Raw genomic sequence first — 25,927 nt, forward strand, 5'->3', positions numbered from 1 at the left:
TTGTAAAGCTATCCTGTTTATTAATTTATCTAGTGTCTTTCTTCATGGGGGGGGGGGGGGGGCGCTTTTTCAGATAGGATTAAATATAAAGCATTCTATAGGCCTCAAAAGAGCAATGTTAATGGTAAAACGAAGGTAATTTATTGACAATGTCCTCCTGGCCATGAAGTTGTGAAACTGACAGGTGACTTCAAAGTAAAGGAATGTGTTTTTCTTTTATAGATCCCCATTTTAATGTTGCTAGTAGAACAGAACAGGTCCTCCACATCTCTTATCTGTAATCTCTTTATTTTATCCATGTTTTAGATACAACCCCAATAAAAAAAAAAAAAATGTAAAATCGACATAAAAACAGGTTGCACTGATTTGCAAATCTCATAAACTCGTATTTTAGTCACAATAGAAAACATATAGAATGTTTGTTTATACTGAGAACATGTACAATTTTAGGAAACTGTACTTTTGGAATTTGATGCCAGCAACAAATCTCAAAAAAAGTGGGACATTTACCATAGTGTAGCATGCCCTCTTCTTTTACCAGCACTCTAAACATCTGGGAACTGAGGAGACCGGTTGCTGAGGTTTTGGAAGTGGAATGTTGTCCCATTTTTGCCTGATATAGGATTCTAACTGCTCAACAGTTCTGGAACTTTATCATATTTTTTTGTTTTCAATTTGTGAAAGGTCTGGACTTCAGGCAGGCCAGTTAAGTGCCTGGACTCTTGTACTATGAAGCTGTGCTGTTGTCGTAGATGCTGTATGCGGTTTAGCATTGTCGGTTTGACCGGACCGTGGGTGTAGCTGAGTGTACCTGCGGGTTAGCTGCGCTTTTGCCATAGAGTTCTATTATATTCTGCGGTTTTGGTGTGTTTTCAGACAGTCCACTGAAAGTGTGGGACATAATAGAAATCTATGGGAAAGCACAGCTAACCCACACCAAACCCACAGGTACACTGCACTAAACCCATGGTGCTATCAGACTGCTCCGTGTCAGTGTGGATATCATTATGGCTGTATTTTTCTTCATTATGATGGTTACACAGTCAGAACTGGATTTCCAGTGTGCTATAGGTTGGCTGTTAGCAGAACTAGTGGTTGAGTTGCTGAGACATTTTCTTTCTTTTTTTTTTCTGTCCAGGTGATCGCAGATCTGTCTCCCTATGTGACAAAAATGATTGAATGCTCAGGAACAGACTGCCGTGTTTGGGGATCTGCCAAATCATGCCACTTTTCTTTATAGAGGCCTAGATTAGAGCCTAACTGCAGCCATTTTTTGTTTGAAATTGTAAATGAGTTTTATTTATTTATTTTTATCTGCAAATACATTCACTCACTCTGTTTCCTTCAGACACATGTATAAACGGATGTCAGCAGATCAGGAAGGCTTAGATGAGAATAAAGTTGGCAGAAATTCTAAATTCTAATTTTTTTTTTTTTTTACCTGTGTCCCTATTTTACTCATCACAGGAAGAGGAAAATGGAAGATCCCCGATAGGGGAACACATGGTAAAAGCCTGCCAGAGGTTCTAACGCAGTGTGTGTGTGTGTACAGTTGTGCTCATAAGTTTACATACCCTGGCAGAATTTGATTTCTTGGCCATTTTTCAGAGAATATGAATAATAACTCAAACTTTTTTCACTCGTGAGTATTGTTTGGCTGAAGCCACTTTCTTATCAATCAACTGTGTTTACTCTTTTTAAATCATAATTGCAACATAAACTACCCAAAATTACCCTGATCAAAAGTTTACATACCCCAGTTCTTAATACCGTGTATTGCCCCCTTTAACATCAATGAGAGCTTGAAGTCTTTTGTGGTATTTGTGGATGAGGCTCTTTATCTTCTCATATGGTAAATCTGCCCATTCCTCTTGGCAAAAAGCCTCCAGTTCCTGTAAATTCTTGGGCTGTCTTGCATGAACTGCACGTTTTGAGATCTCTCCAGAGTGGCTCAATGATATTGAGGTCAGGAGACTGAGATGGCCACTCTAGAAATTTCACTTTGTTCTGCTGTAGCCAATGACAGGTTGATTTGGCCCTGTGTTTTGGGTCATTGTCATGTTGTCCAAGTACGTCCCATGCGCAGCTTCCTGGCTGATGAATGCAAATGTTCCTTCAGTATTTTTTTGATAACTTACTGCATTCATTTTGACCAAATTTCTTGTGCCTTTTGTAGATCACACATCCCCAAAACATTAATGCTTCAAATCCGTGTTTCACAATAGGAATGGTGTACCTTTTTATCATAGACCTTGTTTACTCCTCTCCAAATGAAGCATTTATGGTTGTGGCCAAAAAGCTAAATGTTGGGCTTATCACTCCAAATGACTTTGTGCCAGAAGGTTTGAGGCTTGTCTCTGTGCTGTTTGGCATATTGTAAGTGGGATACTTTGTGGTATTTGCATAGTAATGGCTTTCTTCTGGCGACTCGACCATGCAGAGCACATTTTTCTTAAAGTGCCTCCTTATTGTGCATCTTGATACAGCCACACCACATGTTTTCAGAGACTCCTGTATTTCACCTGAAGTTATTTGTGGGTTTTTCTTTGCACCCCAAACTATTTTCCTGGCACTTGTGGCTGAAATTTTAGTTGGTCTACCTGACCGTAGTTTGGTTTCAACAGACAGGGCTTCAAAATACCCCCGCCCCCCAAATGACAGGGGGTAGGTGTTTTCTATTTCACATTAATAGCTGTAAACAGTGTAACTGACAAGAGCAAAGGGAGTTAACTGCTTACAAGATTTCTGCAAGGCCCCGTTCACATTTTGTGTACCTGGAACTTGCATTCCTGGTCACGATTTTGTGGCTGCAATTTTCACACGATTCTGCGTGTCACGCATAGGGCATCCCATTTGCTTCAATGAGCTGCCCTATGTGTGTTTGTCTCCCAAAAGAAGCCTTTACTCTATTTTGGGACGACCAGCTAAACACAATTTTTAAAGTCCGCGGTTTCCATGGCTACAGTGCGATTCTGTCGCTTGACAATCACGGAAAAATCGCACCACGCTTGGGGTGCCATCTAGAATGAATGGCACACAAACACTCATGGGGCATCCAGTACTGACTGCCACATTTGAAATTGCAAGCAAAATCGCAGGGCTGCCGTCCACAATTCCAAATCGCAAAACGTAAATGAAGCTTAACTCTGCACTTTTCAAATAGATATAACAAAAAGCTTTTAAAGTTTACTTAATATTTCGTTATGGCGATCTTGACTAAAGTGTTTCACAATTCTTTCTATGCAAAGAATTCTCTTTGCTCTTCCGAAGCCACAGCCCTCAAAAGAAAGGGAGAGAAAAACTGGGCAGTCTGCCGAGAATCAAATCATTCTTTATGGTTGAACTTAAATTGTTACAATGTTTATACTTATCAATGGAATAGACTTTGTGTGTAAGTGAAAAAAGTTTAACCACTTAAAGCGGAGGTCCACCCTAAAGTGGAGCTTCCGCTCATTGGAACCCTCCCCCCCCCCCCTCCGGCGCCACAATTGGCACCTTTCAGGGGGAGGGGGGTGCAGGTACCTGTACAGTACAGGTATCTGCACCCACTTCCGGCGTAGATTCTGCAGAAGCTACGCCCCTTTCCGCGGAATCTACACCCATTTCCGAAGGTCACCCGCTGCCTGCTGGGAAACACACGGATCCCAGAGACAGCGGGGACCATCCTTATTGCGCAGCGCGACTCGCGCATGCGCAGTAGGGAACCAGGAAATGAAGCCGCAAGGCTCCACTTCCTGATTCCCATACCCAAGATGGCGGCGGCAGCACTCGAGAGATCGGCTTCGGGTGCCGACATCGCGGGCGCGCTGGGCGGGTAAGTGTCATTATTTTAAGTCAGCAGCTGCAGTATTTGTAGCTGCTGGCTTTAAAAAAAAAAAAAACGGCGGACTCCCGCTTTAAACACTAAATATTTTTCTGATATTTGTTGGTTTCAAGTTAGAAATCATTTCTTTTGCTATAAAATTACTTAGAACCCCTAAACGTGTTATATATATATATATATATATATATATATATATATATATATATATATATATATATATATATATATATATTTATTTTTTGTAGAGACTCTAAAGAATAAAATGGTGCAATAATCTATGTCGCTCTGTGTTTGCGCAGCGGTCTTTCAAGTGCCTTTTTATTTTAAAAAATAACCAGTAAAGTTAGCCCTTGTTTGTTTTTAATTTTTTTGTATAATGTGAAAGACTTTACGTTGCGAGAATCATGATCTTTTTATACTAAGCAAAAAAAAATCGCGATTCTCATTTTGGCCAGAATCGTGCAGCTCTAGATTGCTAGCCTTGCAGAGAGTTAAATTTTTTTTATTTTTTTTTGCATGTCGCTTATAAGCAATGGAGATGGTAATTCCTAAGAAAAGAATTTCTGAAGACCTAATGAAGCTGATATTTCATCAGATTTCCTGTTTGAGAGACTTGTGAACTCAGTTCTGTGTATTTCTGTGGGGATGATGGAGACCGGATTTTGTTCCCTCTTGATATGAAGTTTACAGCAAAAGTAGCTTCCGCCTTTTACCTTGAAGCAGGTCCTCGCCAAGAGCCGTCCAGCAAGTGTGGGTGTGGTGTGTGTGTGTGTGTGTGTGTGTGTGTGTGTGTGTGTGTGTGTGTATGTTGGTTTTTTTTCTCAATTGTACTGCAACCTTATCTGTTTACCTTTCCCGCGTCGTTTCCAGCATAAGCCTTTGTTGCAGTAAAAGTGAATGACCTAATATTTCCCTACTGTACTGCTTTGCGTCAGTGAGGTGACATGAAGAACTTAAGCTGGCCATATCGCCATGTTGGCCAGGTTTGAATATTTTCAACTTTCTTATTGTTAGTGGGGTCAAATTGAGATTCATTTTCAACCGCAGTAGCAACTTCAAAGTAGCAGGATGGAATATTTTTCTCAAACAACCAAATGTTTGAAACCACATTCAACCAGTAAATGTGGTTTTGTTCAGGGAAAGTCCATTCACTGCAAAAACTATTTTTTAATTTCATGTGAAAGCTTTATACAGTTCATTAAAAAAATCTATTTGCGTATGGCAAGCTTTAAGGTTCATTCAGAGGCTCCTCGTCCTCTCTGCTGAGCCCCTGTCTGCTGAATGAGAATCCACCTCCTGAGCTGCAGGTAGACGGCCTACAGAAGTGGATACACATACAGTGACTGCATGGACAGTCGCATGTGGAATCTCAACATGCAATTGTGTCACGTCTGCATCTACTTCTGTAGGCAGCCTGCTTGCAGCTCCGAGGTGGATTCATATGCAGCAGCCAGTGGCTCAGAATGCAGGATTTGTCTAAGTCCTACAAGTAATACACTAAGGGCAAAAAAGTATATCCTAACTTTTTGTTAGGTTTTAAGCCGGCCATACATGAATTGAAATATGCATGGTTCCTTTCCTTTCCTTTCCTTTCCTTTCCTGTTTTTTTCCTTCCTTCCTTCCTTGTTTTTTTCCTTCCTTCCTTCCTTCCTTCCTTCTTTGTTTTTTTCCTTCCTTCCTTCCTTCCTTCCTTCCTTCCTTCCTTCCTTCCTTCCTTGTTTTTTTTCCTTCCTTCCTTGTTTTTTTTCCTTCCTTCCTTCCTTCCTTGTTTTTTCCTTCCTTCCTTCCTTCCTTCCTTCCTTCCTTCCTTCCTTCCTTCCTTCCTTCCTTCCTTCCTTCCTTCCTTCCTTCCTTCCTTCTTGGTTTTTGGGCCTTTTCGGTTTTGCTCCCCACATACTATTAGCATCCCGAGTCACTGACATCTATCCTAACTGCCATAATCTGTACATATATGCAGCATTAGGGTCGTGTCGATGCATTTCAAGAAAGCAAATCAAATCGCCTATTGCTTGCCTTGGCTCAAGCAAGTGTGTGTGTGTGTGTGTGTGTGTGTGTGTGTCCTTCTTCTTCTTTTTTTTTTTTTTTTTTTGGTAGATTGGGGAACGACTGTAACCCCAAGCTGTCAGCTTTTACTGCTATGCAGTGCTGTTATGGAGGGCATACATGCTTTGATTGTATTATCAAATTGATGTGCGTTTCACTCAAAACAATTTTTTTGGCTAACAATCATATAGGCATAACTTCATTCCAATTTATCTAGACTCTATCTAGATCGGATTTAATCAAATGGAGTTTATCTGCTAGGGTGGGAATTATAGACCACTTTGAAATACAAATGAGTTCATGAGCAAAGCTTTCTCGGTGCTGCCGAACGATTTAGTCGATCAGATTAGGAAATGTATTATGGTGAAATCTTTCCTGTGTACAGCATATCGATCTAAAGTGTTGCAGGTTTTATAGATCCATTATTTCTGTTGAGAGATTGTTCAGAAATGTAATGATTTATGGAAGCATTTAAAGCCATCATTAGAAAAAATTCTCCTTGCTGTCCTAATAACAATGGTTTCAACAAAAAGTGAGGGGAAAATCCGCAACTAATTCATGGAAGGGAATTGTAGCCACCTTCTCCTTTTTACTGAAAAAAAATATAATTTCTCTTTATTGTTGCTGAAAATGTTGCCCTTGTGTCCCTGTTGGGAAGATTCTCTCCTCTTTGTCGCTGTGACTGTTATCACTGAGATGGTAAAGCTGGCCATACGCAAGTCAATCGATTTCTAACCAAGGAGCCGGGTGGAAAATTTTGTCAGATGACAGCTGTTGATATACAATTACTTGCAGCAGGAGATTCATTCAGGGAGACTTTGCGCTGTTAGCTTGAATGGAGGAATCTCTTTGCTTGCTTTCATTAATTGGGCTGAACAAAAGAAATCTGTACAGGTATAACCAAAATAAAAATAGGAAAGAGGTGCGTAAAAATCCTCCAATCGGGAGACTTGTCTGTCTTCTGTCAAAGGGGCATGCCCAAAAAACATAGGCCGATCAGTGCCACCAGCCAATGGCTGCAAGTGCTGACCAGTGCGTCTTGGTGGGGTGGGGGGCAGTTCCCTTGTAAAAAAGCACAATAGCTCAGCGGGGAGATCGTACCTAGCATTAGGCATTTTTTTTTTTTTTTTGTCTCATTTGATTTTTTTTCATTTGCTGTTGTGTCTACAGGACAGGGAGTTAGAGATTCTCCTTGGTGAAACGGGCAGTGTCAGAGTTTCGAACCCTTCCCTACTTTAAGCGTTTGCCGCCCACCGTCAAATGATGGAGAGACAGTGTTGCTCTCGTTCTGGGGGGACATCATATGATGGCACCCCAGAACGTCCGTGTCATGCACCTGCGGGGGCGCGCAGCGATCGTGGCCTTGCCGTGTTGCTAGCACACGGAGGGATCCCGATCTCTGTAAAGAGCTGTGACTCTTTAACCATGTGATCATCTGTGTCTAATCGCAACCGGTCACATGTAAATACGTAAGTGCCGTGAATTGGCTCTTCTTGCCTCACAATGACAGAGTGTGGGGCGAGGAGTGACGATCATCGGTGCCTAAGGCCCCTTTCACGCATGCGGACATTATGTCCGTATTTCATCCATCCGTTTGTAGATTAAATACGGACATACATGCATTCCTATGGAATAGCGGGTGTCTGCGGATGAACATCCGCAGACACCCGATATCGTCCGCCTCCGCAATTGTCCGATTCTGCAGACGGAGGAAAATCCTATTTTTCTATCCGTCTGCAGAGCAGGTTGGATGAACACGGACAGACGGTCCGTGCTCATCCGATCCCCCATAGCGGAGAGCTGACAAGGCGTTCCCTGCTCAGCGGGGACAACGGAGCGATCCCCGCTGAGCAAGCGGATCATCACGGGGCGGATCATTACTGATCCGTCCCATGTGAAAGGGGCCTTAAGGGTATATTGACACCTGCGAATGCACCAGAACTCCAATCAGATGTGATCACTCCATCGTGATTAGCTGCAGGAGGCAGCCCCATTGAAAACATTCAGAGGCTTCCGTCTCCCACAGCTAAGCAGGGTTACCCACATGTAATCACTTATGCAACAATCACACGCGAGTGGTTGACTGCAGTTAGCTGCGTAAGCCAGAAGCCTTCTGCTGTTTTCAATGGTGCAAACCCCCCCCCCCCCCCCCTCCAGCTAATCATGGGAACTCCCGATGGAGTTATCACATCTAATCGGCGTTCTGGGGCATTCACAGGAGTGAATACACACTTGGGTGTATTGGGTATATACCTGGCTCTGTCAGGGCTACCCTAAAAATGCCTTTGATACCACTAAAATGGCTAAGCCATATAATTTCATGCCCAGTTCTATAGACTATGTGACATTTTCCCACCGCTACATGCAGCTGCCATGCTGGGCTATGGATATATTTGGGGACTGCTGTGTTAATTGAAGCTTCATCCTATTAGGGAAGCATTCTAGTGAAGAGATACTTACCATCGTGTACACACTGTATGCTTTTGGTATGGAAATATTGAAGAGGAATTCTTAGGCCCCTTTCACACTGTGTGGATCCACTAGCGGAGTCCGCCACCTCAGCGGGGGATCGTTCCATTATTCTCCGCTAAGGCCAGCGGATGACGGGCCCGTCTCTGCTCACTGAGCGGGAGGGACCTGTCAGAGCCCTGCTGATTCCTATGGGGAGATCGGACAAAAACAGACAGCATGTCCGTTTTTCATCAGATCTCATCCGATCCGCCAGATGGATGGCTGAACGTATTGCCATACGTCTGTCTCGATCGGATGGCAGGCGGGTGTCCCCCGGGCACATCTCCACTGACATCCGCCTGCCCATAGGAGTCAGTGGCTCACTCGGGTATTCGCCTGTAAAATGGACAGGCGGATCCGAGCGGGCTTATGTAAAAGGGGCCTTTATACATCCCTTTTTCAAATTGTTGCCTAAAATGTTTAAATTTTTTAATTGTTGTACATTGAGGCCATCTAATCTGTGTCAGTGTAATTTATTATATATACTTTAAATATAAAAGCTGTACGTAACATAAATATGGATCATTTAGGAGGGAAATTGTGAAACTGGCTATTGAATTCTAGACAGCTGTCACTGGAATGAGTGTTCATTGCAAGATTTGCTGTCACCTCCTGTTCAACTGTAACCACCATTATTATATAGGATTGTTGGTTATATGGGTTTTTTTGTGGCAACAGTTTGCACAGCACTTTGCAAAATAAAGGGAGATGATGCACCAACATTTTGGATTTCCCATAACTTTCTGTCACCGGGACAAATAAGTGTGAATCTTCCCAAAGGGGTCACAGACAACTGTAAAAGCTTGATGGGGGGTGCGGGGTTAAGAATGCCCCACCCCAAAGTTTATACAGTATCTCACAGAAGAGAGTACACCCCTTACATTTTTGTAAATATTTTATTCTTTTCATGTGACAACACTGAAGAAATGACACTTTGCTACAATGTAAAGTAGTGAGTGTACAGATTGTATAACAGTGTAAATTTGCTGTCCCCTCAAAATTACTCAACACACAGCCATTAATGTCTAAATCACTGGCAACAAAAGTGAGCACACCCCTAAGTGAAAATTAGGCATTTTCCCTTCCCGGTGTCATGTGACTCAGTGTTACAAGGTCTCGGGTGTGAATGGGGAGCAGGTGTGTTAAATTTGGTGTTATCGCTCTCACTCTCATACTGGTCACTGGAAGTTCAACATGGCACCTCATGGCAAAGAACTTTCTGAGGATTTGAAAAAAGAATTGTTGCTCTACATAAAGATGGCCTAGGCTATAAGAAGATTGACCCTGAAACTGAGCTGCAGCATGGTGGCCAAGACCATAGAGCTATATAACGGGACAGGTTCCACTCAGAACGGGCGTCGCCATGGTCAAGCAAAGCAGTTGAGTGCACGTGCTCAGCATCCTATCCAGAGGTTGTCGTTGGGAAATAGACATGAGTGCTGCCAGCATTGCTGCAGAGGTTGAAGGGGAGGGGGTCAGCCTGTCAGTGCTCAGACCATACTCCATCAAATTGGTCTGCATGGCTGTTGTTCCAGAAGGAAGCCTCTTCTAAAGATGATGAACAAAGCCTGCAAACAGTTTGCTGAAGTCAAATAGACTAAGGACAAGGATTACTGAAACCATGTCTTGTGGTCTGATGAGACCAAGAGCATGATCCCCTCCATTCAGAGACTGGGCTGCAGGGCAGTATTCCAACATAACCCCAAACACACCTCCAAGATGACCACTGCCTTGCTAAAGAAATTGAGGGTAAAGGTGATGGGCTGGCTAAGGATGTCCCCAGACCTAAACCCTATTGAGCATCTGTGGGGCATTCTCAAACGGAAGGTGGAGGAGCGAAAGGTCTCTAACATCCACCAGCTCCATGCTGGCCTCATGGAGGAGTGGAAGAGGACTCCAGTGGCAACCTGTGAACTCCATACCCAAGAGGGTTAAGGCAGTGCTGGAAAGTAACGGTCGCCACACACAATATTGACACTTTGGGCCCAATTTGGACATTTTCACTTTACACCCCTTTCACACTGAGGCGTTTTACAGGCGTTTTTGCACTAAAAATAGCACTTGAAATACACCTGTAAACTGCCTCTTCTGCAGCCCCAGTGTGAAAGCTCGAGCGCTTTCACACTGGAGCGGTGCACTTGCAGGACAGGAAAAAAGTCATGCAAGCAGCATCTTTGGGGCAGTGGAGGAGTGGTGTATACATTGCTCATTGAAATGAATGGGCAGTGCTGCTGAAGCGACGCAAAACAAGCGCTAGTCATCCTTTCCTCAGCTGCTAGCAGGGGTTAAAAGCTCCCCGCTAGCGGTCGAAAAAGTGAATAAAGGTAAAGACAGATATACTGGCAACTTTTTTTGGCATTTGTATCCACTGTGTATAGCATATTGATAATCTGCTTTTTGACCTGGTGGCATTATTCTAAACAACTGGAAAATATGAAAATGCCTACCAATCAGACTTGGAAAAAAAAGTGAGGGCAGTAAAAACGTGGGGTCATACTGCTCCTCTCGAGAAGAGGAGATTAAGGGGAATATGATCAACATGTATAAGTACATAAGGGGTCCATATTTTAATGTCCTCACAGAGGACAAGGGGTGCTTTTTATCAGGGGTTGATCGATTATCGGAGTGGCCAATATTTGCAAATAATCGGTATGGGTCAGTGTGCAATTTATAGGCATTTATGCCATTTTTCTTTGGAAAACCATTTGAAGCATGTGCATGTGTGAGGCCCCGCTCCTCTCTCCTACTGGCCCATCAGCCTGACAGGCCGCATCCCTGATCGTGATAAGGGGCCTCTGTCAGAGGCTTCTTACCATGTGATCAGCTGTGACCAATCACAGGGGGAGGAGGAGGAAGCCCCACGGTGACGTCATGGATCATGGACCACACTCCCATAAGTGGGAATACCTGTCACGGAGGTTCCCATTTTGGGTGGAACTCCGCTTTAAGAAGTTGATTTGCAAGCACTTATTTTTTTTGTTCAGTTGTTTACTTTACATTTTTACAATTTTAATAAACAATTTTTTTGTGTAGAAATATTTGTTTTGATTTTTCAAAACATTAAATGTACAGAATATCGGCCTGAAAGGTGGCCGAAAAATTGGTATCTGCCCTGAAAAAACTATCAGTCGACCACCTACTCTTTACGTCTGGAGGAAAGGAGATTTCATCTCCAAATATGGAAAGGTTTCTCCCTCAAAAGCAGGTTCTGGCCAGCTCAGTATATTGCTTTTAAAAAAGGTCTGGATTCTCTCCTAAGGCTGGATGCACACTCGTACTACACGACCGTCCAGTCATACGACCGTCGTCCTACTTTGCTCTGCGACATCGGTCCTACGTTGGTCCGACTTGAATGAACAGGATACTACTTTTATTATCCAACTTTGATAGTCTGACTTGTTCTTTGATCAATCAAAACAATCCCAGTGTGACATAAATTCCCTTTTTACTGTTGCTGTAATCACCATGTTGGATGTCAAAAATCGGATGGTTAGGACAAGGATCCTACTTTGATCCTACTTCAGTGATATTCAATGGGCTGAAGTAGGGTCAAAGTCGGACCAAAGTAGTGCAGGGAGCATTTTCAAAGTTGGACCAGTTAAGACGTCTCTCATAAGGAAACATTGATTTTCACACGTCATGTGACGTGAGCTCCCAATGTCGGAGCGTTTGTCGTACAAGTGTAAACCCAGGCTGAATGTACATAATATAACTGGATACTTTCATCACGCCTATTAAGATGTGTATAATATTTCCAAACTGGAGCTGAGGGGGACTTTAACCACTTGCTGACTGCCGCACACAGATGTACGTTGTCAGAATGGCACAGGCAGGCAAATGGTCGTACCTGTACATCCCTTGGCATTTTCCGCCTATCGGGTGCTGTGAGAGCGTGCTCCACGAACTGTTTGTCGGTGGCCCATGATTGCGGTGAGGAGTGGCAGAATGGGGAGAAACGAGGCATTTCCCTGTTCTGTCTAGCAACATGACAGAGATCCACTGCTCCCTGTCATCGGGAGCATTGATCTGTCATGTTGTAGTGAGCCCATCTCTCCCCCCCCCCCCCCCCCTACAGTTAGAACACCTCCCTAGGACACACTTATCCCCTTGATTGCACTCTAGCGTTTAACCCCTTCCCTGCCAGCGTCATTTATATCAGTGGCTATTTGTAGCTCTGATCGCTGTATAAATGACAATGGTCCTAAAATAGTGTCATAAGCATCCAATTTGTCCGCCATAATGTCAAAGTCCCAATAAAAATCGCAGATTGCCACCATTACTAATGTAAAAAATGTAATAATAAAAATGCCATAAATCTATCCCCTATTTTGTAGACGCTATAACTTTTACGCAAACCAATGAGTATACGCTTATTGCGATTTTTTTTTTTTTTTTTTTTTTTGATAAAAATGTATAAGGATACATAGTGACCTAAACTGTTTTTCAAAATTGAAGGCCTTTTTTTTGTTTATAGTGCAAAAAATAAAAACTGCAGAGGTGATCAAATGCCACTAGAAAGCTCTATTTGTGGGGAAAAAAATGACGGCAATTTTGTTTGGGTATATCGCATGACCACACAATTGTCAGCTAAAGCGGCGCAGTACCAAATTGCCAAAAAAATGCTCTGGTCGGGAAGGGGGTAAAATCTTCTGGGGCTGAAGTGATTAAACGCTAAGAAAAAACTGCATGAAAGTGTTTTTTATTTAAAAAAAAAAAAAAAAAAAAAAAAAAAAAAAGCTTGTTTGAACTGCTCTTTTACAAGCTGAAGCCTGTGTGAACTCGGCCTTATTGAAATTACCAGGTAGGTACAGATAGCTGGTAAAGCAAAAAGTGTTTCAAGAACTCTCGAAACTTGTATTTGTGCTGCCATTCTTACATTTTTTATTTCAGTGTGGAGTAGAGGAGGTTACCATATGCTGTTGAGAGCACAGTAACAGAATAGGCGTGTTTGTTTGTTTTTTTTGTTGTGTGTTTTTTTTTTTCTAATTGTGTAACTGACTTCCCTCCCCTAAATCCCATAGGGTTGTAGGATGGTGGGCGTCTGCCTGTCTTCATAGATATGATGGTTGCCCCGAAGCAGCCGGAGTAAGACTTTCTACTCCTCCCTCTAGGCTAGCTTAGGCACAAGTCTCCTTTTTAGGTGTAGTTCAATGTGAAAATGTGATGAGGCAAAAGGTTCATATGCTATTCTTTTACTTTTTTTCTTTTTGTCCGTTGACCATGATGTTATTACAGTACAGAAATTTATTTATGGGCTCATTTCAGTTATGAGTTTTGTGTTCATGATGACCTTTTCTAAGGCCAGTTGGTGGTTGGAAGCCAGCATTTTTTGGCTCTTAATCCTAGATTTGGCCTAAAGTCCCTTTTTATAAAATAAAATCCCAAAAATGTGGCAAAAAAAATGACAACTTCTAATAACTCCTCATGCTTCTTACTAATCACCTTGGACTGTCTACTTTCCAAAATTGGGTAATTTGTAGTGTCCTGGCAGTTTAGGGCCCAAATAAATGACTAAAGTGCATCTTAATATGTATGAGTGTGTTGTTCTAATATATCCCTTTTACTAGGTTATGGAACATTAAGGCTCGGTTTCCACTAGTGTGACTTGTCATGCGACTTGGGACTGCAAAGTTGCATGACAAGTTGTACCCCTTGATTTCCAATGAGTACCGTTCATATCTGCAACTTCAAAGTTGTTCCTGCACTACTTTGGTCCCACTTTGATGTGACTTGAGGTCCGTAGACCTCAAGAATACACAGGCATTGCTTCAAGTCTCAGCAAAATTGTGTGACTTTCAGGTCACAATAGTGGAAACCTAGGCTAAAACCATTAAATGCATTATTAATATAGAAGAAGGAATGTGGCCTATTGTACTGATGTCATTACCAGCCTAAGAAGGATTTACTATCCCTCATTTTTATGTCACTTGTGTTGCGGAGGTTAGGGATCCTTCCCCAAACATGCTGTAGCCTTTTAAAGGGACATCACCTAGGATGCTGGGAACTGGCTGCTCATACTGAACTGATTAGTTGGTGGACAGTTGTTAATCTCATAGGGTTTACATAACTCTGCTACATCCAAAACCGTAACCATGTAGTGCCCCAACTGCAAGGATTAAACACTTATTAACTCTAGGGGATGAGGAATAAGGTTCAATACTTGCCCTACTCCTTTCTTTTTCAGGCTCCCTCCATTTTTGTGACTGATCCCATAAAGCCTCTTTCACAAGGTGCTTTGTGCTGCGAACGCACAAGAACATCAGCAAATACAATGCAGGGCCCCATAGCTGGGCTGGTGGGGGGCTGGGCTTGGGGGGTGTACAGTAGGGATAGTGTGTGTGTGTTTGTTTTTTTTTTTTTTTTTTTTATAATCCTGGAATTGGAATTTTAAGTTGGTAGAATGATTAATGTCTTTACCCTCTTGAATCCTTGGCAGAAAGACTTTTGCATTATTTGCCCTTCTCTGTGTATTTGGTGCAATAGATGGCAGGGACACGTTTTAACTCTTCTTTCTAAATAGTTTTCATAAACAAATGTTAAAAATGTTTATGCCTCAAAACTGCATAAAATTTGGAATCTTTTTCAGTTCAGAAGTTAAGCACTGCGTGCATACAGTTTAAAATCAGGATGGGATGTGTTTTTACCTTTTTATTTATTTATTTTTTTTTCCTCATCTTGGATATCAAACTATCACCCAAATTTGCAACACAGAGCCAAAAAATTGTCTTCCTTTTTTGTCTAGTGTATGTATGTGCGATAGAGATCTCTCCCCTCTCTCTCCCCTCTCTCTTCCCTCTCTCCCCTTGTAGATTTGTGAACCAGTATATTCAATGCTAGTTCTTCAGTTTCCAGAGCCTTGTAGAAATTGTACTGATATTTATATCCCTTATAAATAAGTCACTTGTTGATTTTGTATTCTGTAAATGTGAGATTGCCTGAATGGAAGGGAGATGACTGGAGGCCTTTTTTGCATGAAATGTGTAAGTGTTGTAGTGCTTTTACTATATGCCAACGTAATAGGAATCTGGAGTGCGTTTCTGAATGTTGGAGAATGTGTGGTAGGGCACCTGAGGGAGTTGCGAGTGTTGGAACTTTTTTTCACAATGTTCATGTTTACTGAAAGAGCAAATTGAGCAGAAGGATGACCTTGTTGTCATGCTGCTGCTCCTTTATTATCTGGTCAGTAGTTAGAGGTATGTTTTTACTAACCAAACAAATCTGTTGTAGAGGAGGTCGAGGCTTTGCTGTCTGGCAGAGGTACATAATCACTTGGTTTTCTTCCCAGTACCACACTCTCTATCCCAGGGTGACAACACTCCCTCGGTGTAATGTATCTATGGAGGAGCTGCGTAGTCACCTATAGACTGCTATTTAGATTTCAAAAACACCTGCCTTCTTTGTCCAATTACATAGAGCAGTGGTCTCCATACTGTGGCTCTGGGGCCGGATGCAACCCTTTGCTTCCCTTTATCTGGGCCCTTGATGCCTTATTCCTGCCACTGATGCCAACCATGGGGCACTATTCTTTCCACTGTCACCAATGATGGGGCATAATTCCTTCAACTAACAACAAAAATGGGTCACTATTCCTCCCACTGACACCAGCTATTTTCCCCCCTATACCAAGGATCTGGCATTGTTTACTCCCACCAGGCATAGTCTGGCCCTCCTAAAATTTAAGGACAGTAAACTGGCCCTTTCGTTAGAAAGTTTGGAGGCCCCTGGCATAGAGGGAAGGTGTTTTGTAGTCCACGGAAGATGGAAACGTTTCATTTTATTATAGGTACTTATGTACAGCTGTCAATTTACGCAGCGCTTACATATTACATTCACCTCAGTCCCTGCACTCAACCAGCTTACAATCTAAGGTCCCTAACTCGCATTCATACATACATATTGGGGTCAATTTAGACAGGAGCCAATTAAATGTGGGAGGAAACCCGCACAGTCTCAGGGGGACATGCAAACTCCAGGCAGGTCGTGTCGTGAGATTCGTACCAATGACCTTAGTGCTGCTAGGCTACTAACCACTTGGCAACATTTTTTTACATTTCAGTACAGTGAAAGTTAAAAGGACACACTTTGTCAGGATCAACATTTGCACCATAACAATGTGCTGCCCAAGGATGTATTAGTGTGTTGAGGTGGCTTACAAAATAAATGGCATCATACTGTGGTACATGTGCTGTGCAGAATGTGACTGGACCCTCCGCTATAAAACCATTATTTTGGGTTTACTGTTTTAAGAGCTTCCCTTCCAGTAGGGAGGCATAGGAGAGAAGAGTAATGGGTATGTCCCTGAATGCACTTTGGATGCCAGGAAGAAGAGATTAAATTTAGGGCAGACTCTCTTCTATTACTTCCAATTCTTCTTGCAAGAGGCTGCCTCTATCTAACACGTGTGTTTTCAACACCCTGTCACATCAGTTCAGCAGCCCCACTAATGATCAGTAGAAATGACATGGAGATGGTAGAATCCTACTTTGATATAGGAGCTCCAATTTTCATATTTGTATTTCTGTTCTTTTTCTACTATATAGAGATATACTTTTAAGTTCTCTATACATGTGTAGTGTGTGTATATTATATTTAACTTTACGTAGTTAGTAGTTACATGGTTAGAAAGGTTGAATAAAGACACCAGTCCATCCAGCTCAACCTGAGTGAGTGTCTAAAATTGTCCCTATCCCTGTACATTGTATCTCATTAAGATGCTCATTTATTATATAATTTAACCACTTCCCACCTGCCGTATGCAGAATGACGGCTGGGAAGTGGTTCTGTTATCCTGACTGGGAGGCTTCTTACCGTGTGGTCAGCTGTGACCAATCACAGCTGTTTATCGCGTGAACCAGAAAGTGCCTGTAAATGGCATTTCTCGTTTTTTTTCGCTGACAGGGAGAGCGGATCAGTGGCTCTCCCTGTCAGAATAGGGAGTCTGTGCCCCCTTAGTTGTGCAGATCGCCTGTAAATCCGTGCCCAGCAGTGTCCTAACAATAAAGAGTGGCAGTGCCAATCAGTGCCCAGCAGTAACACCTGTCAGTAATCTCTCAGTACCTCATCAGTGCCACCTGTCAGTGCCCATCACAGCCACCTGTCAGTTCTGCCTATCAGTGCCCGTCATTGAAGGGGAAAACAACATTTTATGACCAGGACATACAGTGGTGTGAAAAAGTTTTTGCCCCCTTCCTCATTTCCAGTTCCTTTGCATGTTTGTCACACTTAAGTGTTTCGGAACATCAAACCAATTTAAACAATAGTCAAGGACAACACAAGTAAACACAAAATGCAATTTGTAAATGAAGGTGTTTATTATTAAAGGTGAAAAAAATCCAAAACATCATGGCCCTGTGTGAAAAAGTGATTGCCCCCCTTGTTAAAACATACTATAACTGTGGTTGTCCACACCTGAGTTCAATTTCTCTAGCCACACCCAGGCCTGATTATTGCCACACCTGTTCACAATCAAGGCATCACTTAAATAGGAGCTGCTTGACACAGTAAGGTCCACCAGAAGATCCTTAAAAGCTACACATCATGCCGAGACCCAAAGAAATTGAAGAACAATTGAGAAAGAAAGTAATTGAGATCTATCAGTCTGGAAAGGGTTATAAAGCCATTTCCAAAGCTTTGGGAATCCAGCGAACCACAGTGAGAGCCATTATCCACAAATGGCGAAGACATGGAACAGTGGTGAACCTTCCCAGGAGTGGCCGGCCGCCCAAAATTACCCCAAGAGCGCAGCGACGACTCATCCAAGAGGTCACAAAAGACCCCACAACAACGTCCAAGGAACTGCAGGCCTCACTTGCCTCAGTTAAGGTCAGCGTTCATGCCTCCACCATCAGGAAAAGACTGGGCAAAAATGGCCTGCATGGCAGAGTTCCAAGGAGAAAACCACTGCTGAGCAAAAAGAACATCAAAGCTCGTCTCAATTTCTCCACAACACATCTTGATGATCCCCAAGACTTTTGGGACAACATTCTGTGGACCGATGAGACAAAAGTGGAACTCTTTGGAAGGTGTGTGTCCAAGTATATCTGGCGTAGAAGGAACACTGCATTTCATAAAAAGAACATTATACCAACAGTAAAATATGGTGGTGGTAGTGTGATGGTCTGGGGCTGTTTTGCTGCTTCAGGACCTGGAAGACTTGCCGTGATAAAAGGAACTATGAATTCTGCTGTCTACCAAGAGATCCTGAAGGAGAATGTCCGACCATCTGTTCGTGTACTCAAGCTGAAACGAACTTGGGTTCTGCAGCAGGACAATGATCCTAAACACACCAGCAAGTCCACCACCGAATGGCTGAAGAAAAACAAAATGAAGACTTTGGAGTGGCCTAGCCAAAGTCCTGACCTGAATCCTATTGAGATGTTGTGGTATGACCTTAAAAAGGCCGTTCATGCTCGAAAACCCTCTAATGTAACTGAATTAGGAAAATTCTGCAAAGATGAGTGGGCCAAAATTCCTCCAGGACGCTGTAAAAGCCTCATTGCACGTTATCGCAAACGCTTGGTTGCAGTTGTTGCTGCTAAGGGTGGCCCAACCAGTTATTAGGTTTAGGGGGCAATCACTTTTTCACACAAGGCCATGATGGTTTGGATTTTTTTTCACCTTTAATAATAAACACCTTCATTTACAAATTGCATTTTGTGTTTACTTGTGTTGTCCTTGACTATTGTTTAAATTGGTTTGATGTTCCGAAACACTTAAGTGTGACAAACATGCAAAGGAACAGGAAATGAGGAAGGGGGCAAACACTTTTTCACACCACTGTATTATTTTTTTTTTTTTTAAATGTTGGTCTTTTTTTAGTTTAGCAAAAAATAAAAATGCCAGAGGTGATCAAATACCACCAAAAGAAAACTCTATTTGTGGGCAGAAAATGATAAAAATTTAGTTTGGTACAGTGTTGCATGACTGCGCAATTGTCGTTCAAAGTGCGACAGCGCTGAAATCTGAAAATTGTCCTGGGCAGGAATGGTCAAAAGTGCCTGGTATTGAAGTGGTTAAGGTCCATAATTTACACAGCGCTCCACACGTACATCACACACTCACATCGGTCCTTACCCTCAAGGAGCCCAAAATCCAAGGTCCCCAACTCATTCATATACTAGGGCTAATTTCGGACAGAAGCCAATTAACCTACCAGCATGTCTTTGGAGTGTGGGAGGAAACTGGAGTACCCGGAGGAAACCCACGCAGGCACAGCAAGAACATGCAAACTCCAGGCAGGTAGTGTTGTGGTTGGGATTCAAAGCAGTGACCCTTTTTACTGCTAGATGAGAATGCTACCCACTACACTACTGTGCCACCCTCTTTAAAGTATAACTAAAGGCAAAACTTTTTTTTTTTTTTTTTTTAATAGAAGTCTTCCAATGGGGACACTAGTTCTGGTAACCTGGGGTTCCCTAAGAAATTCCCTTGTTTTACAGGGGTTTCCTCTCAATTCCTGTTCATTTCCTTCACAGGAGGTGAAGGCAAATCTCCGCAATGGGACGTAGATTGTGGGTAAAAGAAAAATCTGTCGGGGGCTATAACCCTCCCCTGATCTATCCAAAATGGAGAAAAAATAAGTTTTGCCTAATAGTTCTACTTTAACTCAAAATATTACAGATTTTCATACAATTTTTATTTATTTTTGTTCTTTTTATCTTCACCAAGAAGTTTCAACCTGGCGCCTAGGCTGCCACCCAAATGCTCCCCGTACACGTCCTCTCTCCTCCTGTTATAGTTGTTGGCAGACACCCTGGTGGTCAAACGCTTTTTTGTGGGAAAAGAGATACCTAACATGTCGCACTTTAAAATTGGAATGACGCCAAACTTCAGTACTTAAAATTCTCCATAGGGGATGCTTTGAAAATTTTCCAGGTTACCACTTTAGAGTTAGATTAGGTCTAGTGATAGAATGATTGCACACGCTCTGAAGCACGTGGTGATACCTCACATGTGTGGTTTGAACAGTGCATGTGCGTTTGCTTCTGAGCGCAAGCTACCGGGGACAGGGGCATTTTAAATATGTAAAAAAAATTTTTGATCACTTTTATTTCTATTACAAGGAATGTAAACATCCCCTTGTAATAGGAATCTATTGTGGCAAGTCCTTTTTATGGAGAGATGTGGGGGTCAATAAGACCCAGCATCTCTCCTCCAGGCTGGAAAGCATGAGATCGAGAAAAAAAATTCAACGATCTCATGCTGACAGCCACGATCGCAGCTTTGTTTACATCCGGGTCTCCGACGGTCATAGAGATGAATGGTGACCATCTGGTCACCAGAAATCTCTATCTTCATCTAGCGCTGACAGATTCTTTCTCCGGGCCCCCGGTGGCACCGGATGACGGAGGGGGGCTCTTTGTTGCCTATAAGAACGATCAAGCGGCGGAACTGCCGCTATGATCATTCTTATCGTGCACAGAATAGGCTGTAAAGAATATCTGATGCCTGTAGCTGCAGCCATCATTCAGATATCCCCTCACAAATTCAAGGATGTCGTCATATGACTATGTGCGGTATTGAAATGGTTAAAAATCATGGCGTTTGTATCCTTTCTCCTTTAGTCTTCTTGGGTCTTGTGATCACTGTTCCTGTTATCACTGTAGGACAGCTCAGGGGAGGGCGGAGCTAAGTCGCATGTTGTCGCATGTCCCTTCCATGTCATTCGGGGCAGAGTGGGTGGTTGGTCAACCATCTGAAGCCAGAGGGTGGAGAACATGCCTGACTGACGGCACACTTGGCTCTAAATGGCCTGGGAGAGAGGACATGTATTGGCTAAAGCGACATCTCATGAAATGTGAAGCGTTCTGATTTTGCTCCGCCCCCCAACCTGGCTGTGCCGCAGTGATGAAGAGGGATCACTTGACCTGGGAAATAAGCCATGTATTGCATGGCTTGCTTACTTGGCTTGTGGTGGCAACGCTGCAGATGATTTATGAATCTGCAGCTCCATTGCCAGCAGGAAGGAGGAGACCCAAGAAATGACAGGCTTAGCTGCTAAATTCTATTAGAGGAAAAAGTAAGAGCACAGACAGACAATAGACTTAATAAATGTTCTTTGGAAAGGGGGGGTTTAGAATCACTTTAGATTGGTCGGTCTACTTAACCACTTACGGACCGTCGCACGACGATATATACGCCCTAAGTTTGAAGAGGAATATCGTTGTTATGGCAGCAGCTAACTGCCATAAACCTGGTATCTTCTTCTTTGTCCGGCGGCCCGCTTTTCCATAAGAGCGGTCTCTGCAGCGGATTCGCCGCAATATCACTTTTGTTGGCGGCAGGAGAGGGGGGCCTCCTCCCTTTCCGCCAAGCTCCGGTGCTTAGCGGAGCCAGCGGCAGAGGATGTTCATCCATGCTGGGTATGGAGACTAGTGACTGGAAGATGGCCCCCACCGTCTCCATACCATCCATACCTTTGCTGGGCGGAAGCAACTTTTGCCCATAGCTCTTAAAGGGCCATTTTTTTATTTATTTTTATTTTTTTAATGACCAAATTTGTTTTCTTTTTCTTGCATTTTAATGTAAATATGAGATCTGAGGTCTTTTTTTGACCCCAGATCTCATACTTAATGTGTCCTGTCATGCTTTTTTTCTATTACAAGAGATGTTTACAGCCCTTGTATTAGGAATAAGTGACACAATTTTTTTTTTTTTTTTTTTTTTTTAAAGAACAGTGAAAAAAGAAAAACAACTTGGTTTTTAAAATGTGCCCGTCCCGCTGAGCTTGCGTGCTTAAGAGACCGCATGCATGAGTAGCGCCACATATAAAAACTGTGTTTAACCACACATGTGAGGTATCACCGCGATCGGTAGAGCAATAATTCTAGCCCTAGACCTCTAACTCAAAACATGAAACATGTAGAATATTATTTTTTTAAATGTCGTCTATGGATATTTTTAAGGGTAAAAGTTTGTCACTATTCCAGGAGCAGGCTCAATTTTTGAAGCACGATGCGTTGGGTATCAATTTACTCAGCGTAACATTATCTTTCACTTTCACAGTATAAAAAAATTGGGCTAACTTTACTGTAGTCTTAGTTTTTTTTTAATAAAAAAAAAAAAGTGTGTTCTTTCCCCCCCAAAAAAATAAATAAAAAAAATAAAAATGTGCTTGTAAGACCGCTGCACAAATACAATGTGACAAAGTATTGCAACAACCGCCATTTTATTCTCTAGGGCAGTGATGGCGAACCTTGGCACTCCTGATGTTTTGAAACTACATTTCCCATGATGCTCCACTACACTGCAGAGTGCATGAGCATCATGGGAAATGTAGTTCCAAAGCATCTGGGGTGCCAAGGTTCGCCATCACTGCTCTAGGGTGTTAGAAAAAAAATTTATGTTTTGGGTGTTTTAAGTAATTTTCTAGCAAAAAAACTGTTTTTAACTTGTAAACAGCAAATCTCAAAAAGAAGCTTGGTCCTTTAAGTGGTTAAAGGAACCAGCTTTGATTAATAGGAAATGATCAGGAGGTGACAAGTTGTCTAATGGGTCTGGACTCTAGCATTGATTCTGAAGAAGGGGCTTGACCCCAAAATGTGTTAGTGAATGGCTATGTCTTGCATACCTCATGAGACTTACATTTTATTAGAGGCCTTAGATGATCTCACACTGCAGATATACATCTATGAGGTTTAAGACGCACATGTTTTGTCCTTCAGCACAGAAAGTTCTTTACTCTTTGTTCAGGGAGGGTTTTGGACAATTGTTCTTTCTAAATGTTCCCTGTAACATGGTTCATGTTCACTGTTATGCCCTGTACACGCGGTCGGAAATTTCGATGGAAAAGGTCGGATTATGTGTCGGAAAATGCGATTTGTGTGTGGGCTCTATCACACTTTTTCTGTCGTATTTTCCGACACGCAAAGTTTGAGAACAGGATCTATGATTTTCTGACAACAAAATCCGATCGCATAAATTTCGATCGTGTGTAGACAATTCTGATGGAAAAAGTGCCACGCCTGCTCAGAATAAACGAAGAGACGAAATCTATTGGCTACTGGCCTGTTTATAGTCTCAACGTACATGTTGTACGTCACTTCATTCAGAATGATTGGATTTTCCGACGACTTTGTTGCATACACACGATGGCACACAAGTTTCGGACAAAATCTGTCGTAACAAAGCCAACAGATTTTTTGGTCTGAATGTCCAAACGTGTGTACAAGGCATTAGGCGTTAAGGTGTACTTTGATTGGGGTGAAGGGGGGTGTTTGTTATCATGTGTCATTTTGTTGGAGTTCCACTTTAAAGTTCAACATCTTTCCTTGGCATCATTGAATCTTTATAAGCACCTTCTGTGCCTTCTTATTTCTTGTACTTCTATGTAGACCCAAAAATATCCTAGCCGTGGGAGGCAATGATTCAGACCAAGCTGTAGAACATGTTTGTTGCAATATTTATCATGGTAAGGAGATGAGGGAATCGCTTCTTCCCTGTTAACATGCCATTTCAGTTAGAAAACATGTTTTCTGCTATTAGTGTTGCAGGCAAACACATGAAACTAGCGCAGATCACTCTGCTGCCGGGACCTGGGATAATAATGTGCAGTTATGCTCTTTTATAATAGAAGTAGATTTGGGGGTAGCTTTTTAGAATACTGATTTATTCTAACGTGAAGCATAACATATCTGTGTGTTAAGAAATTGTAGCAACTTTCCTTTTACTGTTGGTTTCCTGCTTAGTTGATCAAGTGTTCTCTTAACTGTGACATCCAGGGAAATGAACCTGAGCGATTTTTTTTTTTGTTTCGTGTAAACATATTGCCCATCATTGCATAGAAAGCTCAGCAGTCATTCAGTTTAGTCTGACTTGTACAGCTCATTGGCTAGTATTTTCTTTTAGAAGATAATCCTTATTAGAACGTGGGGGGGGGGGGGGGAGTTTGTGCTATCTATCACCCCCATTTTCTTTCAATGTAAAGTAGAAGTCCACTCGAACACTAAAATCTATAAATCTACAGGCATCCACAAACGATTGCCCCGTACACACGACCTGTTTTTCGCTGAAACTGTCTTGCGTACACGCGATCACACCAAGGTCTGATCATCAAAGATTGCAGTGCTGTACAACACGTACAACTGGACTAGAAAAGAAGTTTAATACCCAGTAGCCAATAGCTTCCGTCTTGTACTTGCTTCAGAGCTTTCGTCGTTTTTTGGTCAGTCGGAACAGCATACAGACAAGCAGTTTACCCGATAGGAATTGGTTCTGTCGGGAATATTTAGAACATGTTCTGTTTCTAGGTCCGTCAGAATTTTCAATGTAAAAAGTCTGATGGGGCATACACACAATCGGAATATTGATGAAAAGCTCCCATCGGACTTTTTCTGTCAGAGGTTCCGCTCGTGTGTACGCGGCATTAGACTAGAGGGCAAGGAAAAGGAGAGAAGCACCAAACCACTCCTAGTGCAGCACCGTTTTAATGAATGGTTGCAAAGTGTAAACAATATAAAATGCACTCACTTAGTGCTGAGTGGATGAAGGCTTGCCAGGTGCAGCGGTGAAAGAAGCCGCTGGTGGATCCTATCATGTTCGCCACGAGCACCAGTGGCAGCTGAAGCTCCGGAAAACGTTCACACCGAGTGTCCAAGCCGGTGTCCAAGGCTGCCACTGGTGCTCGTGGCGAACATCATAGGATCCACCGGTGGCTTCTTCCACCACTGCACCTGGCAAGCCCTCACCCACTCAGCACTATGTGAGTGCATTTTATATTGCTTACACTTGGCAACCATTTATTAAAACAATGCAACACCAGTAGTGGTTTGTTCTCTCCTTTTCCTTGCCCTCCTTGTTTTCATACTCTCCGGGTCCCAAGCCCGTGCCTGAAGCAGCCTTGCTATCCCCAGCGGCCAATACTACAAAAACTTTCTGATAGTTTACCCCTAAGACGCCATACACACTATTAGATTTTCTGCAGATTTTTGTCTTCATATTTTCCAAAACCATATAATATGAGGTCAAACCTTAGGAGTTTCCATTTGTATTCAATCAGGCAGGCCCTTGCTCTACATGGGTTTTGGTAAAATATGTAGACAAAAATCTAATAGTGTGTATGGGGCGTTAGACTTTAGAAGAAAAATGTATATTAATGAGAGTCACTCTTGGTAAAGATTGAAGTTTTTTACATAATTAACACTATCCATGGATGCCATACACCACTTTGCAGTCCTTTTAGGTTCTAGCGCTGAGTTTCACACTGGCTTTGTGTGTGTGTGTGTGTGTGTGTTTTTTTTTTAACGATCTAAGGCTAACCTATCTAGCCCCTATAAAGAAATCAGTATACATACCTTTTTTGAAGCCGTTCCAGTCTCCAGCGATGTATTCTTTGCAGAGGACACAGCTGACAGCAGCTGGGAAATGAATGGGAAGCGACATCACCTTAGAGCTACTATGAGGCTTCCGTTCTGGGCTGCCTCCTCTGCACCCGCCTACACAGCAAGGCCACCGCTGACAGCACAGCGTGGTACCGGACCGGAGCGACTTCAAAAAAGGTATGTATAACGCTTTTTCTTTACAGAGCTAGATAGATTTGTCATAGATCATGGA

General features: G+C 42.6%; 1 protein-coding gene across 9 annotated transcripts in view; it reads left to right on the top strand.

The window, feature by feature from the left end:
- The window catches only part of LOC143959439 (serine/threonine-protein kinase MARK2-like), a 219,411-nt gene that overhangs the window by 32,873 nt on the left and 160,611 nt on the right, over positions 1-25,927 (top strand). The gene's annotated exons all lie outside the window — the stretch shown is intronic.

Source organism: Lithobates pipiens, unplaced genomic scaffold (genome assembly GCF_037356315.1).
Source record: "Lithobates pipiens isolate NorthernLeopardFrog02 unplaced genomic scaffold, aLitPip1_a1.2 Scaffold_75, whole genome shotgun sequence".
NCBI lineage: Eukaryota > Metazoa > Chordata > Amphibia > Anura > Ranidae > Lithobates > Lithobates pipiens.